This window comes from Macaca fascicularis, chromosome 2, assembly GCF_037993035.2.
Source record: "Macaca fascicularis isolate 582-1 chromosome 2, T2T-MFA8v1.1".
NCBI lineage: Eukaryota > Metazoa > Chordata > Mammalia > Primates > Cercopithecidae > Macaca > Macaca fascicularis.
The window spans coordinates 200596314-200603554 of NC_088376.1; the positions used below are offsets into that span (position 1 = coordinate 200596314).

Genomic DNA, 7241 nt, shown 5'->3' on the forward strand with positions numbered 1-7241 from the left:
TACACCATGTTGGCAGTGTTTTCCTCTTCTCAGGAAAGAATAGTGCTTGTATCTAAGTTATAGTCCATTATTTTAATTTTCCCACTTTCGTTTTTGGGCATGTTTTTGGGCATCAATGTTTCATAGGCTTTGTGGTTTTCCAGTGCTTAATCCGGAAAGCTATTTCTTACCTATTGTTTAAATTTGAATAAAAGTAATAAAACTTTTCCCACCCAACTCTGAAGGTAGCATTATTCACACCTTCACAGAACATTAAATGCACAGATTTAAGCTTTTATCAACCTTCATTGTGATCCAACTTTATCTGTATATATTTGAGAACCTAGCTGAATGCAATTAGACCACATTGTTTGTATGATATGTTGCACCTTCTGGATTCATGAATTAGCTTCTTCTGGGGATTCAGGGAGTCTGTGTCTGTATTTCTAACACTTTACCACTAGATGATAACACAGGTTTATATACCAAATGTTAAGAGTCTGTTCAGTTAAGTGTATTGAAGGTATACTAGAGACCATAATTCTGTCATTCTTTAGAAAATTATTTCCAAACTACTGAAATATGTTTTAATATCACATATATATTTAATTTATATATAAAGATCATAAACAAAAAATATGATAGAGTATAATCCCTGATCTCACAATGGCCCAACAGTGCATTTTTCCACTATTATTCTCAGTTGTCTGTCTTTTTGTTTTATTTGCTTTTCTTTTCTTGCTTTTATGAGATAGAATCTCAGGTTAAATTTATAGTCTTTTCATACCACAAGTGTATTTTCTATAGTTAGCCAGTTTCCAAAACTAAGATTTGAGTTTCCTGGATACAGATGGAAGATATAGACATTGGTAGAGCTTAGGTAGTAGAAATAACAGAAGTCAGAAATCTGCCAATTCTTGCCTTAGTAAGCAAATGAATTTAGGAAGGTACAAATTCATTTTCTGTATATTGAGGACCATAATAAATTTTTCTTAGAAATGCTGTGGATATAGAAATGAGATAGTATATCAATTAGAAAGTACATAAAATCCTTTATTTGGAGTTGGTGACAGATAAATGCTAATTCTCTTTTTAACCCACTTTTCTTTTCCGTTTTCTTAAGGATATAAAAATATTGGTTTTATGGTTCTTTTTCCATCCAGCAATTAGAGCATAAGATGTTTCTTTCAAATTTTTTGTCAGTGTATTCTTCCCTATCTCCAAGGAGAATATAGAAAATATCCAAGCCTTCTTTTGATGTGAAACGTGCCACTTAAGTCTTTTTAATTATTTCACATTTCTTTCATATCTTGAAATATATATTTATTTTAACAAGTTCTCTTTGGAGAAAATACCTTAAAGATAAGAAATTAATCCAGTAGTGGTGATTTCAGGTAATTGACTACTATAAACTTACGGAAAAACTGGATATTACTATGTCTTTTGCTGTTTTCTCAGACTGTCACAGCACTGGCAACTCAGGAGAGTACTCAGAAGGCCCTCTTTAAAGTGAGGAATGAAGGAGAAAGTTATCAACTATTCCTTACTGAGGTCAGTAAAGGGAAATATTTTAAAATACGAGTCATTCCACGCAGATAAATAGAGCCACATAATACTTTATGACATCAATTTTGCTTTATCAGAGTAGTTAAGCTCACACTGCATTTAAATCTATTTTGAGTAAAATCCCTCATTCTGAACTAGAAGGAGGCATTTCAACTGTAGCATTGAACTAGATTTTTAAAAATAAAACTAATTATATGTAATTTACCACGTTTCTTTATACTAACCTATATTATTTCTACTCATACTGATATTGGACATTATGTTTATCAGATCCCCCTCAATTATTCCTTATTTGAAAAATGTCATTTTAAATGAAAGACATAAAATAAACAATGGTTGTATCATTTTCCATCTCTAACAGCAAAGTACCAGTGTCCCGATTGTATCACATCCTCACAAACATTTTGGCATTGCCAATCTTTTTTTTTTTTTTTCCATCTTAACTATTCTAATGCATCCATAGTGATATTTCATTTTAGTTTTAATTTGCATTTCCCTCACGTTTAATGATGTTGGGCACTTTTTCATGTGTTCATTGGCCACGTATGCATATTCCTTTGTAAAGTGTTTGCTTAAATCTTTTGTCTATTTTTATTTTCATTCATAATTTTTATTGCAGAATTTCAAGAGTCTTGTTGCATTTTGATTTTGTGTATAAAGAGAAGCCAATGTGCATTTTACAAGGAATTTGTTGCTTATTTTGTGTATATATTTTCGTCAAAAAAAAAGGTTTAAAAGCTTTGTTTGTGCAGCATTGTAGTCTCCTATCTCCTCTCTCATGAAACCTATGTCTTCTGCTAAAAATTATCTGCATCCATCTGCTTATCCTTGAACTTTCCTGGTCTGTCCTGAGGGGCATCGACAGGAAGGATGGCATTCCATCCTGATTTTCATTCATGTTCAACAGTTTCTTGGTTAAATTAGATCACAGCAGCCTTCCCCATATTAGCAATAACCAGTTTATTTGATGGAACTGCCCATGTCTTCCTTTCAAACATTCTTCTCTAGGAGGAGTTTACAATTCACATATTTTATACTTTGCTCTCATAGCTTACAAATAGATCAATAAATGTATATTCCCCAAAACATTTTTATGAGAAAAGTTAAATATCATTGTAAATAAATAATTTTATATTCTTTGATGCAAATAATTACATTGTTATTTAATAATTGTAATTGGACAAGTTTTAAAATTGACTAGGCTTAAAATATGTGAATGGACTAAAATAAGGTCTACAGATTAGCACATGGTTCCATTTGTTGAGAAACTCCAACTAAATGTATTCTTTGCATTTCTTTCTCTAAGGTATAAGCAATGTTGCTAAAACATGGCCATTGGCTTTGAGACTGAGGGGGATAACCTTACAAAACTCCCAAATGCTTCTCCACACTGCCTTAATAATTTCCAGTCCTGCTTCTAATTCAGGTCAGGCTGGACAGATACTAAACCTGAGATGGAAGGTGGACAAACATTTTGTTTCTCCTCCTTTGTTCCTTTAATCATCTAAAGTATGAACCTCAAAATCACGGCAGTCTTCCAAAGTCCAAAGTACAACATAAAATCCCTTGTGACTATTCATGTAAAGCCTATTGAAACAGCACTTGTTACCTTAGAAACAGGATGGCCATTGTTGGGATGCAAGGAGGGATAACTTCTACTAATAGTGAATATGTGCCATGCAATGTATACAATTTCAAGAAAAGAATGGTAATTCCTTGGTCACTATGATGGAGCAATTAGAGCCCAGACTGTAATAGTAGGTAGCTAGTCAGGCATGAGCAGGACAGGAGAGCACTTCCCCCTACTTCAACCAGGACTTTCAGATGACCATCAGAGATGGTCAGGCGATGGTTAAACAGTCTCTCTAAAATACTTGGTCACAGTCAGCACCAGGAAAAAGAACTCTCTCAATAACTAGAAAAAATCCCAAAACTGGTGATCAGCAGCTTCCCGGTAAGATCTCAGGAACTGAGTGAATGGGCTCAAACCTGCACATTAAGAGGCAGCGTGGCGGAGTTGAATTGGTATGTGACCTTCCAGGCAGATTTGACTGGTAAGGGAAGAATGCCTCAAGTGAGCATGCGTACAACTCCAGAAAACACACTGTGCATGCGGCCCTTCCCGAGCGCTAGCAGGACACTGCACATGCGGACAGCCACCCCGAGGGAAGAATAAGAGGAGAAGGGATGCGAGACCCTGGAAGTATGCCAGTGTGTGAAACCCTAAGTCAAAGGTCAAACGGGGTACTGGATGCTCTCAAGTCACCGACTTGGCCCTCTTCCAAGTGTACTTTACTTCCTTTCATTCCCTCTCTAAACTTGTTAATAAGTTTTCAACCTGGCTCTGAAACTTGCCTCGGTTTCTCCTGCTGCCTTAGGCCCTTCCTTTTCCGAGGAGATAAGAATTGAGGTTGCTGCAGATGCGTATGGATTCACCACCGGTAACAAGACCAGCATGACAGAAGCCCACAATGGATACAGAACAACTGAAGGAGGATGTTAATTTCAGAGAGTATAACTAGAGTTCACACAACATGATTCAAATTAGCCAACTAAAGAAAGATTCTACAGGAATAAACACTTAAACAAATCAAAGAGCCTAATGTGTCTGCTCAGGAATTAATTATTAAATGGTTACTAGGCAACAAGCATAAATACCTTTAAAGGAAAATCTCATTCAGTCCACTCCTAGCAGCACTATGAGGTAACAATTCTCATTTATAGGTGAGGAAATTGAGACTTGAGGAACCTCTGTGACATGTCCAAAAGCTCGTGGCTCTTAGAAGTTGACAGACTTTTAGAATCGTTTTAAAATTAAATTGGTGGGAATGTAAAACAGTGCAGCCAATGTGGAAAACATTAAAAATAGAATTGCCATATGATCCAGCAATTATACTTTTAGGTATATACCCCCAAAATTGAAAGCAGGGTATAGAAGAGATATGGACACAGCTGTGCTCACAGCAGCGCCCACCAAAGCTAAAAGGTGAAACAACCCGTGTGTCCACTGATGGATGCGTGGATAAGCAAAATGTACTGTATACAGACACGGAATATTATTCAGCCTTAAAAACAAAGGGATGCAGGAATGCATGCAGGAAACTGAGGACATTATGTTAATCGCATAAACGACGAATAATCTGTGATTCCACTTATATGAGGCCCCTGTAGTAGCCAAATACATAGCTAGAGAAGGTAGCATGATGATTGCTAGAGGCTGGAGTTGGGTAAAGTAGGGAGTTATTTAATGGGTACAGAGTGTCAGTTTCACAGGATGAGAAGAGCTTTGGAGAATAGATGCACAGCAGTGTAGATATGCTTAACACTACTGAACTATACACTTAAAGCCAATTGAGATGGTTAATTCTCTGTTATGTTTATTTTGCTACAGTTTTAAAAAACTTGACACAAGTACCTGAGTCCGTATTAGGTGACCCATAAATGGTACCATTCTTGTTGTTGTCTACCAGTTTCTTTTTAGTATGGTTAATTTTATTCAGGTCCTAGAATCTGGTGGAATTGAGTGAAATAACTAACTTGAGTTTCTGAACCTTCACTCATGAATGCTTCAATAAATTGTTATTGTTTATGAATCATGTCTGTGTCTGTTAAATCTTCACCTTTTTTACTATCACCTTTTACCTCCCTCAGCAATTACACACAAAATCAATTTTCAGCTTAAACTGGCATATGGATAAAGTTCTGTAGAAATAAATTACAGATAGCAACTAGTGGCAAAAAAAGAGTCAGGACTAAAATTGAGGATAGTATTCTTAATGTAAAATATCTAGAAAACAAACTGGGTTGTATTTAACAGCTCAAGTAGCTGGACCAAATACAGATGTGGAACCAAACATGTTTGGTTGGCAGGTCTGGTGCTTTATAAATTTACAAATTAAGAGTGTTAATTTGCATCCTGGCTAACACGGTGAAACCCCGTCTCTACTAAAAAACACACAAAAAACTAGCCGGGCGAGGTGGCAGGCGCCTGTGGTCCCAGCTACTTGGGACGCTGAGGCAGGAGAATGGCATGAACCCAGGAGGTGGAGCTTGCAGTGAGCCGAGATCCGGCCACTGCACTCCAGCCTGGGTGACAGAGCGAGATTCCATCTCAAAAAAAAAAAAAAAAAAAAAAGTGTTAATTTGTTGGTGGAACTGGTAATTTCGAGGTTTATTCAGGAACTCCTCACCAATACCCCCAGCCCCAGGCTCTTTCTTGTTAGTATCACACATTTCTGTTACCTATCAAATTCCTGTGGACATTTGATTTTGCCACCTCTGATTTACAGGTTAACCCAAGAAAGTATATTAAAAACTACTAATTGTCTATAAATATAGATAATTCAAAATATCTAAACTTTATGCAAGTTTTTGCAGAACTTTGAAATTATTCAATGTTTAGATATTTGAGTCAGACTTTAACAACTCCTCCTGTGTTCTACCATATTATCTTCTGTGTGTTGTGTTTGTACAATCAATAAAGACACATACACACACATACACATAAGTTTAACAGGAGTTTATTGAGGTACTTACATATACCAGGCTTAATGTTTATTGTATAAATATTAGTTCACCCATCTCTTTCATCCACAAAGATTGTGTTTTATTCAACTTTTTTTACTCCATTAGTCTGTTCTCATGCTACTATGAAGAAATAGCCAAGACTGGGTAATTTATAAAGAAAAAAGTTTTAATTGATTTACAGTTCCACATGGCTAGGGAGACCTCAGGAAACTCAAAATCATGGTGGAGGGCATCTCTTCACAGGGCAGCAGGAGAGACAATGACTGCCAGCAGGGGAAATGCCAGACACTTATAAAACCATCAGATTGCATGAGATGTCTCATGTCACAAGAACAGCATGGGGGAATCTGCCCGTATGATCCAATTACCTCCTACTGGGTCCCTCCCACAACACGTAGGTATTATGGGGGTTACAATTCAAGATGACGTTTAAGTGGGAACACAGCCAAACCATATCAGTCACCAATGTTGAAGATATACTAGATGTTAAATGTTTGTCAAATGAATATATGCATGGGCAGGCAACATGTAATTAAGAAGAAATGTTATTTTAGCAAATTCAATACAAGTTACCTGAAAGTCTCAAGTGGCTGTAGGTATACCATGCCTTTAAATGATAGATGCTCATACTCTGTACCAAAGTGGTACAGAGAACTGTCCTGAGACCATTAAAAAGCAAAGTAATTTTTGGATGGGCACAGTGGTTCACACCTATAATGCCAGCACTTTGGGAGGCCGAGACAGGTGGATCACTTGAGACCAGGAGTTGGAGACCAGCCTGGCCAACATGGAGAAACCCCATCTTTACAAAAAACTACAAAAATTAGCCAGATGTGGTGGCACATGCCTGTAATCCCAACTACTTGGAAGACTGAGGCAGGAGGATCACTGGGGCCCAGGAGGTGCAGGTTGCAGTGAGCCAAGATCACCTCACTGCACTCCAGTCTGTGCGACAGTGCAAGACTCTGTCTTTAAAAAAAAAAAAAAAGTAATTTTTGAATTTAAATCTTTTTTTATTTCTGATGAAGTATTGTCACAGCTAAATCTTGCTTTAAAAAGTTCTCATGAAATTGAAATATGTTTTATTCCAAAAATACTTGTTACTTTACAAATATAATGTTGTAACAGAAAAGTCTAGTTTGACTTTTCTTTTTTCAACTTCACAAAAG

General features: G+C 36.6%; 1 long non-coding RNA gene across 1 annotated transcript; it reads left to right on the top strand.

Moving 5' to 3' along the window:
* The first annotated feature begins 1433 nt into the window (after window positions 1-1433).
* LOC141409778 (uncharacterized) lies at window positions 1434-5134 on the top strand. The gene is made up of 2 exons (XR_012431842.1): window positions 1434-1530; window positions 3924-5134. It is a non-coding gene; the product is annotated as an uncharacterized lncRNA (long non-coding RNA).
* The last annotated feature ends 2107 nt before the right edge of the window (window positions 5135-7241 follow it).